This window comes from Solanum verrucosum, unplaced genomic scaffold (assembly GCF_900185275.1).
Source record: "Solanum verrucosum unplaced genomic scaffold, falcon-dt-bn FXZP01000075.1, whole genome shotgun sequence".
NCBI lineage: Eukaryota > Viridiplantae > Streptophyta > Magnoliopsida > Solanales > Solanaceae > Solanum > Solanum verrucosum.
The window spans coordinates 132,588-145,242 of NW_026020211.1; the positions used below are offsets into that span (position 1 = coordinate 132,588).

General features: G+C 32.3%; 1 pseudogene; it reads left to right on the forward strand.

Moving 5' to 3' along the window:
• Positions 1–4,386: 4,386 nt before the first annotated feature.
• LOC125830512 (uncharacterized) lies at positions 4,387–11,455 on the forward strand (annotated as a pseudogene).
• The last annotated feature ends 1,200 nt before the right edge of the window (positions 11,456–12,655 follow it).

Sequence of the window (12,655 nt, forward strand, 5' to 3'; positions counted from 1 at the left end):
TAGTATGTTGTAACTTTGTCATTGACTCATGCTTAATTGTGTGATTCTCTTGTACTGTACTGTGTGAACTTTTTCCAATTACCTAATAAAACTTATTCAAGGAAATAATTACTATTATTGAAATAAGAAATGTCTCCTCTTAAATTTGCAGGTATTTGTGTGGCTATAAAACATACTAACATCTCATAAAAGATAAAATAGACATTTTAAAGTTAAATAGTTACTAAACATATAAATATATTATTCTTTATGGGATTGACTAATAAAAAAAGGGTGACACATAAAACAAATGACGGGATTAGCATGTTAAGTGAAGTGATATCGAAACCAAGATAGAAGAGGAGCTTCATAATCTTAAAGGAGATTATATTATGGGAAGAAAATTGTGACTCCTAAAGGAGAGTATGTTGATAACAAACATAAACTTTTATTGAGGGTGGAGATCATGGTGTTGCACATTGCTAATATTTTGAGGTTATAATATCACATTTTAGAAAATATACCTAATTGAGTTCTAAAAAAAGTTATTTGTACACTTTAAGTTGATTTTCAAACACAAATACATGATTTGTGACAAAGCTTTTGAGCTCTGGCATACCCGTTAACGGGCTTGCAACTCCTAATTAACCCGATGACCTTGAAAATGAGAAGTTTTAAACTTTATACCCGCTTGTCCTATAAGCAAACCTTCAAGATCAAAAGTCAAAATATTTGCCCCACCCCTAATTCCACATTGAATATGAACAAAGATATGAGTACAACATGTTAGGTGCAAGGTAGTTAGAAATAGAAAAAATGATAACAGTGAAGTAATGAGTGAAATAATTTAAATTTAATCTTATCATTTTTCGTTAAATCTAATTTTAACTTTTAGAAATGAAACTTTTAAACGTGAAGTACTCGACTTTATGCACTTGATTTTTATTTTATAATTAATTTTCTTCTAATTAATCAACCAGAAGACTTTCATATGTGTTGGTATTTCTCAATATATATTTTCTCATATTTTAAAATTTGAATTTTTTTCATCAATATCCTTTATAAAGTCAGACTTGAAATAATTTATTGTTACTTTTAAAATACTGAGGGAAGAGTCAAATTGCCCACACACACCATTGATCCATGTAATTTAGCACATGCCAATTAGGGGATGGACCTATAAACATTGTAATTAAAATGATTGATTTATTTTCTTGCCATAATTATTACTTTTATTAGCTCATCGATTAGGGACTGGACCATTTTTTGAGTCAGAGTAGTTAATTACTAGTTGCAAATAACACCTAAATTCAAGTGGTTAGGCAGAATTGGTCCTCCTTAGTTTAGATACAATATGTGAATTATTCATACGTAAATTAGGAATATATTTAAGAGGAAAATAAAAATGTGTATATCATCGTCATATATTATTGTAAGTGGGAAGATCTTAACTTCAAAGTTGAATTACGATTTTACACCACTAAATTTAAATATTATTTAAAAACTAATTAATAATATTAAATAATAATTATATGGTATTAATCCATTATATTTCTAGATAGAATTAATTCACGGAATATTTAATTTAATTTCATTCTAAAATGGAGTTTGGTAGATGAAGTGTTTTGTAACAACAAAAGGCAGTAAATTATATCCTTTAAAAATTGAAATATCCTTTAATATTAAAGAACAAAAATATCCTTTGAATTACCAGACATTACCTATCCCAACTTTAACCTATCTAATTCTCATAGATGTTATGTATATCATCAATTTTTAAATGACTTTTATAATTCCTGACTTATAATTATACATACCAAAAAATTGTTTTCAAAATCACTTTATATTAATGCATACACTTAGTTATTGCGATGTATAATTGTTGATGGATGATTGTTGGTGGATGTAATTATATTACTCATCACAATCACTGTATGTTGATGCATACACTTAGTTTTTCTAATGTATAATTGTTGATGGATGTAACTGCTCATCACATATGCAACAAAAAAGAGGTAAATCTATTTATGCTTTTGTTAGTTATTGAGGAAGTTCCTCCGTTCTTTTACACTGGAACTGTTTCTCTCATTATTATTTTTGTTATTTAAAATTTTTAGAATTCATTAGCTATTTTATTGTTTTTAGTCTACTCTATTTCATCTTATTTTCGAATATTTGTGGGATGAACATAATGGACATTTGAAGTTGTATAAAATTTATTGTGATGCTATAATAATATTACATTATTAACAAAATTCAAGTTTTTTCTCCTAATTATTGAATGTAATGGATATTTTTATATATTCTCTTCAAACATTATGTGACATCTTCACAACTAATAACTCATGTGAAATCTAAGTATCAACATGACACAATATCTTAAAACTATTTGATATGATTGTCAGATTATCCATTTGATGTTAAGCTTTAATTTGGTGTTACACTCCTCTTTTGAATTCTTAATTTTATGAATACCTATTTTAAGAAATTTCTTTAGAAAATAAAGAAAAAAACGGGCGTACAACAATCTATTTCATAAACTAATACTACCTATTAATTAGAATTTCTTAGTCTAATATAATCTAATTTACCTTAAAAAATTAGTCAAATCTACTTTAGGAAAGTTTGACATGACAAACATATATATTGGGACGGAGGAAGTATCTCTATCACAACTAATTACCATGCACTTGCTTTTCCCCTCTTCTACTTTTAGACAATTCATTAGATACATATTATAATTGTATTTGAATCATTTATAAATATTTATACTAAGTAGTATGAAATACACGTATATTTTCTATTCTGAAATTCAGTTTTTTAAATTCTTAGAAATCTTGTAATAATTACAAGGGACAAACGTGTAACGCACGTTCCCAAAAATTAGTATGATGCAAAATGCCGTACTAAGATACTCAATTATTTCTAAAGTTAGGTGTGTTTCTTTTGTCATTTCAGCATGACGCTATCTACAAATATTTCAATATTCATATTTGAGGAAGCAAACTAAAGAGAAGAAGAAAACAAGGCCTAAATTTCCTTTCTTCAATATCCATACAAATTTAGAGTTGATTTCTGACATAATTATTATTAGTTGAGCAATCATATGTGAAATCAATCCTATAAATTTAATACATTTGTCACCATTATAAATTTGATCATCGACACCATTAATATTGTTTTCATGTAACATTAAAACTACTCCAGTAATATCGAAAAGGGAAAATTATCTCGGTGGTCATGCTAAGACCCTTACCGTGGACAACATTGATCTTGACCTTGGTTTTATGGTCTTCAGTCGGGTAAGCACGGTTAGACGGTGTTTGAGTAATTTTATATGATAATCAAGATAGTTAAAATAAAAACGTTTTAAGCTTAATAATAGTTCAAATAGCTAGTCACCAAACTTAAGCAGTTGGAAGTTGGAGTGGACATATTTTTATTTATTTAATTATATCTTCAGCCGTAATTACTAATTATGTTACTCTAAGTTACAATAATTCAATACAAGTTATTTTCAAGAAAATATAACATGACAAATTATCTAGCTTTTGCCAAAAGAAGTATTTTCCACAAATTAGAGGAAACTGTTTTCCGTTGGGAAATTGATCTCTTTGATAAGTCACTATATATCTTGAAGACGTGTTTAATTTGAGATTGAAGATTAATTAGATTAAATGAGTGGTTTAATCACACTTAGTAAGAAGTAACACTAGTCATTGTTCTGCATTAATTAATATGACAATTTATTTTTTGTAAATTACATATGCATTACGACATTAATGGCCACAATTAAATTGAATTGAGTCTTTCTAAATTGGGTAAGATTTGAAAATATGGACTCATTTTATTTAGGCATAATACATAAATATTTCGTTTAACTTGGATTCAGCTGACATCTATTCCCTCTAGCTTTGGGTGTGCACAAGTAAACACTTAAACTTGTATAAAATTAAACAAGTAGACACACGTGTCCTACATGACATAATACATGTAGGACGCCACGTAGGACACAAGATTGCCATGTCAGACGAATGTATCTATTTGTTCAATTTTATACAAGTTTAAGTGTCTATTTATGCACACTCAAAGTTAAAGGTCATAGTTGTCAGCTAAAGTTAAGTTAAGGGTCATGTTTATATATTATTTCTTTTAATTATAAACTAGGACCAAGTGATATAGATAGGTGACACTTAGCTAGTGCAAGTATTTTATCACATATTAATTTTGTATGTTTAATTTGTCATCCATTATAAATTTATGCCTCAATACACCAATGTTTCATCAAACTCTGAGTGAATGTGTAACTAATGATATAGTTTTAACATCTCTCATTTTAAATCTTCATATATTCCTAAGTAATTGTTTTTGCAGTTTGTATCTTTGAAGCCTATATATGTTTTAAACATGAAAGTAGCAGTGGTAGGGGCAAATATAAGTGGACTGCTTTCTGCATATGAATTGGCAAAATCTGGAGTCAAAGTTGTGGTTTATGAGAAGGAATGCTATCAGGGTGGCCATGCTAAGACCATTAACATCAATGGTGTCGATCTTGACCTTGGCTTTATGGTCTTCAATGATGTAAGTACGATCAGAGAGTGTTGAGTAAGCTTATAAAATGATCAAATCTATTTAGTTGTAAGCATTTATTGTTTTCACCTAAATGCGCGTTATTGATAAATGCTAAAGTTGCTCATAAATTAAATGTGTGCATGGAAGGGGAGGGGTTGCAATAGGTGGAAGGAGGGATATTTTTAATCCGAAAATTTATATTAAGAGTATTTAGGATCCAATAGATGGAACGAAGACAAACTTAAGTCATTTTCAATAGGTAAAACCATTTTTAGTAAAGAGAAAAACTGGTTTCTTATATTTGCGAGTAGGTTCAATTCAAATAGTACCGTATGCATTGAATAATTTTGATCCTTTATATTTGTTAAAAGCTAACAATTTTACTCTCCGATAAATTTTTGAAAAGTAACATTTTTACTCTCTCATGTGTATTTGACAGGTAACTTATCCCAACCTGATGGAATTTTTTGAGTTCCTTGGAGTTGATATGGAGATCTCTGACATGTCATTCTCAGTGAGCTTAGACCAAGGCAGTGGTTGTGAATGGGGTACTCGAAATGGATTCTCTAGTTTGTTTGCACAGAAAAAGAATGTCTTGAATCCATATTTTTGGCAAATGATTAGAGAAATTATCAGATTCAAGCAGGATGTTATAAGGTACCAATAACTTTTTATCTTTACTATTTGTGACTTCTTATTAGTATTTGTTATCGTTTGCCCAATTTGTTGATTTACTGATCTCATTAGAAATTTAGTGCACAGAAAATCTTTTTTGTTCATTTGAACATCATGATGCATTTGAAGGAAATGGACTAAATTGTTCTGTTTTGTGCACTTTCATTATTTATATGTCAAGCAAAAGAGCTATCTTCAATGAAATTTATTTCATCACGATTACGTTTCTCACTGCATTGCAGTTACCTTGAAGAATTGGACAACAATCCTGACATTGATTGCAATGAAACATTAGGGCAGTTTATCGGGTCACATGGCTACTCGGAGCAATTTCAGAAGTCTTATCTGGTGACACTGCTGTTTGTCCTTGTTGTTGATTTTGATACTTGTATATATTTGGCCTTTTTGTTCATTCAAAATATTAATCTTGCAACAAGCAATTATGTTTCATAGGTTCCGATATGTGCTTCAATTTGGTCCTGCCGCTCGGAAGGAGTAATGGGCTTTTCTGCTTATTCCATTCTTTCATTTTGTCGCGACCACCATCTTCTGCAGGTGTCTATTCTCTTGCATATACAAAATTTGAATTAGCTGTATCATTTTATCTTGTGCCTGTTAGAGTGGCTTAAAGTCCCACGTTGATTGGGGAATGAGCTGACGGTCTGCTCATATGGACTTGAGAAATCGTCTCCTCATGAGCTAGCTTTTGGGGTTGAGTTATGCCCAGGTGCTATATTTTTAAAGTGCCTAAGGAAGGTTTTGTTCTTGCGTTACAGCTCTTTGGTCTCCCTCAATTGCTCACTATAAGAAGGCGATCACATACATATGTAAACAAGGTGATTTTTTTTCTTCATAGTTACCAATTTTCACTTTCTTGCAAGATTTGTTAAGCATGGTTCATCCTTTGAAGGGGCATGAACGAATGCAGGTTAAGGAGGAGCTTGAGAAAATAGGCTGCCAAATAAGAACTGGTTGTGAAGTAAATTCTGTATCGACAAATGAAGAAGGTCTAGCTTTGAGTTCATATACATTATTTAATTTCGCTATCATATAGTCAGAAACTAGTCCAGATTCCAAGTGTAAGAAAAGAGCCCTTGCAGGTTGTAGCGTAGCTTGCAATGATGGTGCCACAGAAGTATATGACGGATGCATAATCGCTGTACATGCACCAGATACTCTGAAAATGTTAGGCAAAGAGGCAACATATGATGAAACAAGAATACTGAGTGCTTTCCACTATGTCTATAGGTACTAATTGTTTTTTCTACCTATAAGAAAAGGTAACAAAATATAGCCATGTTCCTATACATATTTTCTATCATCAGAGGAGTTCTATTTTGTGCTTTAGTGAAGATCGGTTAAAATGAATGTTTTGATGGTGGCTGGTTTTAGTTAAATTAACAGTTACAACCTGCTATTCTGAGCTACTATGAAAATGGTACTGGAAGCCAAGATTAAAATAGTTAGTAATTCCGCCAATAAAATTCTAACCGCGAGCTCTAAATATCATGTTGAAATGTTACATCCTCTTTGTCCAGTATTTATAAGTTTTATGATGTCATAAGGCAAAATCATTTTCTCTTCTTCTACTACAGTGATACTTACCTTCATCATGACAAAACGTTCCTGTCTCGCAACCCGGCAGTATGGAGTGCTTGTAACTTTTTCGGAACCATAAATAATAGAGGATGTATGACATATTGGCTCAATATAATCCAGGAGTGTTATGGGATTCAATGATTTAGGACCTTGGTGATCTAGAATATAATGCTCTTCGGGGGGAGTCTTTTCTCTTGTAATAACTGCTCTCTTAGTTTATGAGCTGTTTAAATTTACAGAATCTTGGTGAATCAAAGCTGCCTTATCTCGTTACTGTCGATCCTCCTCACACACCAGAGCATACATTGGTTAAGTGGAGAACAAGACACTTAGTCCCCTCAGTTGCTGCATCAAAAGCTTCATGTGAGCTACATCAAATCCAAGGGAAGAGAGGAATATGGTTTTGTGGAGCATATCACGGTATGAATCTCTTTTTATGCAGAGCTGCTTCACAATAAATGTTCCTTTGTTTTCTTTCTATTTCTACTCAATGCCAGCTACTGATTACAACAACCTCTAATGTCTTGTTTTATTCACTGCATTTTTCCGCATAAGGTTAAAGGAAAGCGATCTGTAACACTTGTAGTGCACACTTTATTTTTCACTTTGTGTTTCACTGCTTATTGATGTGTATTTATTGCAATACTTTCAGGCTATGGCTTCAATGTGAATGGACTAAAGGTAGTACTACTTCTGCAAATAAAATTTTTAACTTAGTAAACAATTTGGAGTCTTTTGCAGCTTTTGTGGATGACTATGACATCTTTGCTCCTCCTCAGGCGGGTGTGGTTGCTGCAGATGGTATGCTTAGAAGGAATCGTAGTATTCTTTACAACCCCAAACATTTGGTACCAACCTGGCCTGAAACTGGAGCACACCTTCTCGTTACTAGATTTTTCAAAAGTTACATTCAAACAGGATGCATGATGTGAGTGATGATTGTTTTATCTTGTATAACTTTCAATCTCGAAATATGGGCAGATTTCATTGATTCTATTTCTTATTTATCACATGTGTGATCTTGCTATTTGAGTGGCAGCAACATGCAGAATGACTAATTTATTGAGAAACTACACTTGTTTTATTCATTCTGCAGAACGAAACACGTGTGAATCGTGGCTTATTTCATTACTCGAAGATTTCCTAGTTTCTTTTCTGATAATTAAAGATACCTTTGATAATAATTTTACATGTCTTGATATACAGCTTGTTGGAAGGAGGTACAATTTTTACCTTCCAAGGAACAGATAGGAAATGCTCTCTCAAAGTTTCTCTTACAGTTCATAATATGCAGTTTTACTGGAAGGTAACTTAAAATCTTCTTTTTCTTAAAAAGTTAAACCCGAAAAAGAATACTCAGAAGGCAAATTCTGCGACATCTCTTACAGGTTGCAACTCAAGCTGATCTAGGTCTTGCCGATGCTTTTATTCACGGGAATTTTTCTTTTGTTGATAAGAATGAAGGTCTTCTTAATCTTTTCATGGTGAGTAAATGACTTGTTATCGTTGTGAATAGCTTTTTATTGGTACTTAGCTTCCCTGAGTTCTTTTGCAGATATTTATCGCGAACAGAGATTTGAAAGCATCTGTTAGAACATCTAGCAAGAAAAGGTAAAATAGTTTACTGGACTGAAATCAATAAATATAAACTTCTGTTCATATGCTAATGTTCTTCATCACTTTTCATGGCTCTAGAGGCTGGTGGACACCATTGCTTTTTACTGCAGCACTGTCATCGGCAAAATATTTCATTCGACACGTTTCAAATCGAAACACCCTGACTCAGGCTCGTCGGAATATTTCTCTTCATTATAACCTGGTAACTAGTTAACTTGCATAGTATATCTCCCAAAGAATGTAACATTTTTTTTTCCCTAAAATGGGCTTCCATTTTTTGGATTATAAGCATTGTGGTGTTAATTATTTTTTCCAGAGTAATGAACTGTTCTCACTCTTTTGGATGAGACAATGACATACTCATGTGCAGTTTTCAAGGTTAGCTCTCAAACTATACTTGCCACCTAAGTTGGACTCTTTACTTTCGATGCCGCACCCGCGTCGGATTCTCCAAGGCACTACTTTTGGAGAATCTGACATTCACCCTTTGACATTTTTGAAGAGTCCGAGCAGCATAGCTTGCCACTTTTCTTCTTCTTAGTCAAGCTACATTCCCAAAGTAATGGTCTAGTTTTCTTTCTATTTTTTTTCTAGAGTGAGGATGAAGACCTGAAAGTTGCACAGCTGAGAAAGATTTCTCTACTCATTGAAAAGGTAAGTCATCAACTAAGTAAAAATTGCTAAATAAATTTCAGAAAAAAATTGATTCTGCTTCCTCGATTTTGTTTAGGCAAAAATTAGCAAGTAACATCACATTTTAGAGATTGGATTTGGTTGGGGAACTTTGGCTATGGAAGTTGTCAAGCAAACAGGATGCAAATAAACTGGTATAACACTCTCGGAGAAGCAACTGGAGTATGCACAGTTGAGAGTTGAGCAAGCAGGACTTCAGGTATAGTACTTACAATGTCAATGGAAGCTTCAAATTTTCTAGATGACTAACATGAAACTCACACGAAGCTTTATTTCGTGGTTGGTTCTGCTTTCATTTCCGTATTTCCCTTTTCAAACTGCTTTGAGATGTGTTACTTGAGCCGAGGGTCAGTGGAAACAACCTCTCTATCTTTACGAGGTAGGGGTAAGGTCTACATACACTCTACCCTTCCCAGATCCCACTTGTGGGCTTACACTGGATATGCTGTTGTTGACTAACATTAAGTTTATGCTACAAAATAATTGCTATAAGCTGAGGCACCTGATTAAAGCAACTAGGAAATTCCACTTCGTGAACTAAACCTTCTTCCATTCTCTTGCTTCTAACCTAAATGTTTTTTCTAATGATGGCTCTGTCCAGGCCAACTTACGCACAACTTAATGCTTTTGTGGTATCTTTTTATTCCCACAATTGTACGAAGAAGTGATTAACATGGGAACACTATATGCTGCTTAACTCTTGAAGCAAATTTGGGCAATTTCAGAGCTAGTGTTATCTATTAAAATTTCAATTCAATGAAACTTCTTCACAGGATCAAATAACATTTCTCCTATGTGACTATCGCCAAATTCCAAATAAGGACAAATATGACAGGATTATATCATGGTGAGCTTTTATCCATCTATACATCTGGACATATTGTGTTACTTATTATAAGTCAAGCCAGTGTGATAATAGTTCTAATAATCATTTTCAGCGAGATGTTAGAAGCTGTTGGTCACGAGTTTATGGAGGAATTCTTTACTTGCTGTGAATCTGCACTAGCAGAAGATGGCCTTCTTGTTCTGCAGGTAATGAATTAAAGTGAATCATCAACACGTTTCACATTATTCACGTTTTCCCTTCAATTGTTAGAAAATTAGGAAAGAAGGAGCACTCTCAAATCACTCAAATTCCTTTGAAGACAAGTGGATGAAAGCATTCTTCTTTACTTATCCAACTTTCTTTACATAAAAAGATTAACTACATTGGAGTTGGAAAGAAAGATACAACATAGGAACTTCTAAGACTTCTTCTAGCATAGTATATATTAAGATAATTCATATATCGCGAAAATCTTTAAAAGGCTTTTCTTCTTCAAATATGAGGTTCATTTTCCAACATTAATTTCCTTCATTGTTATGTCACCCTTGTTTCTTTATGATGCTTATCACAAATGTTGGCTTTCCTTAGTTCATTTCAACGCCAGACGTGAGGTATTCAGAATACATACAAAACTCAGACTTCATAAAAGAGTATATATTCCCAGGTGCATGTGTGCCTGCACTAAGTCGAATAACATCAGCTATGGCTGCTGCATCCAGACTATGGTAACAAAGAGTTGATTTTGTGATTCTGCACTAGTGTACATGCTTGCCAATCTTTCAAAAGCATTTGATAAATGATATAAATGCAGTGTCGTGCACCTGGAAGATATAGGAATTCATTACTATCAGACATTGAGATATTGGCGAAAAAACTTCCTGAATAACAAAAGGTACGTAACATAACCAAAATAAGTCCTCAGCCTACTCCGCGGAGTTAAAGCCATTATTTCCTTCATGAACAATATATAGCTTGATCAGTTCTAAATGTTGAATCTTGACTGTGTCACTAGCCAAATTCGTGCTTTGGGATTCGATGACAAGTTCGTCAGGACATGGGAGTACTACTTTGACTACTGTGCTGCTGGATTTAAAACGTGCACGCTAGGAGATTATCAGGTATGGTGATAAATCTTTCAAAACATATTTCTAATAGGTGTAAAATGTGAGCAATTTTGATCGAATTATGTTAACTGCCTCTTCTAAAAATTTAATATAGATGGTACAAAACATTACATACTATGTTTTTAACATACCGCTTCATGTTCTTTGAAAATCTCTTTTTTTGTGCGGTGAAATTCAAACTATGTCTATATCATATTCAATTATGTGAACTACTTCATTTGAAAACATATTGTTTCACCAAGTTTGAGAAGTAAAACAACTCAAAGGCGCATGATCCATTTTTTTTTTTTTTTTGTAGATTGTATTCTCAAGGCCAGGCAATGTTGCAGCATTTGGTGATCCTTACAATGTTGTACCTTCGACTTATTAACATTTCTTGAATATGTATCAGAACTTTAGTCTTTGCAAATAAATAGTTCCTCATATTGTTAAGTAATATTTTAGCAATTTGGCTTGTGACACGTTTAGCAAACATGAAAGTAGAGGGGTATTTTTAAGACTCTCATAGTTCAAGGATGAAATTAATAATTCACGCTAAGTTCATGAGTGTTTTCGATACTTCTGTTATACTTAAAATCTTTAATACATATATGGAAAACTGTGAAATAGTCCCAAGTTTGAACTCTTTCTGTTTTTCATGTTTGGGACATGGCACAAGGGACTACCTAATATTTAATTTGAAAATCTTGTACATGTATATCAGTATATGGTAAGATGAAAAATAGTATAACTTTGAACTATTTCAATGTTTGGGACTTTGCACATGGAGTCTTGGACCTCTATTGCTTCCATAGTTTTGGTAATGGGTAACCCACATTTTCTCATAAATCATAAATGGTTTCAATGAATATCTTTTTGAAATTTTTGTTTCAAATAAAAATTTCATTTTATCAAATTTTAGTGAAAAAAAAATCGATTAAATAGATTGTATGACTTTACAAGTAAAACGCTCATAGTTGAGTGACTTTTGGATTAAAAATCAAACTTGAGTAACTTTTTGAGAGAAAATTCCATAGTTAAGTTGAGTGACCATCATCTGAGATATTATCTCGTTATTGATTTCTACTACGTTGAATTCCAAGACTAAGAGCCCACTTGGCTTAACTTAAAAGAGTAGCTTTTTAAAAATAGTTTTTTAAAAAGTCAAACTTTAGTAACTTTTAAGTTAAAAATGAAAAGTAGGGGAGTACCTACTTTTAATCTTTTTTAAGTCATTTAAATTCTAACTTATTTTAAGTTATTTTTAACTTTGACAAATACTTTCAAAAGCTAAAAGTGACTTATAAGTAGGTTTGATCGACTTTTAAGTCAATCCAAAAAGGTTTTAAAAGTTATGAGAAATGCCTCATTCTATTGATTAGATTTCGTTATCAATTGAATATGACGTTTTTTTGAGCTGTTTTGCCAAAAAAAGTTTAGGATAATTTTTTTTATGTATATACCAAACACAACAAAACAAGTAAGAAATTCATTTATTTTTTATGAAAAATATTTTCCTATCGTGTCGATCACAAACTATGCTGGGTGATTTTTTTTTTCTTTGACGAACTCCACAATGCAAGTATACAAT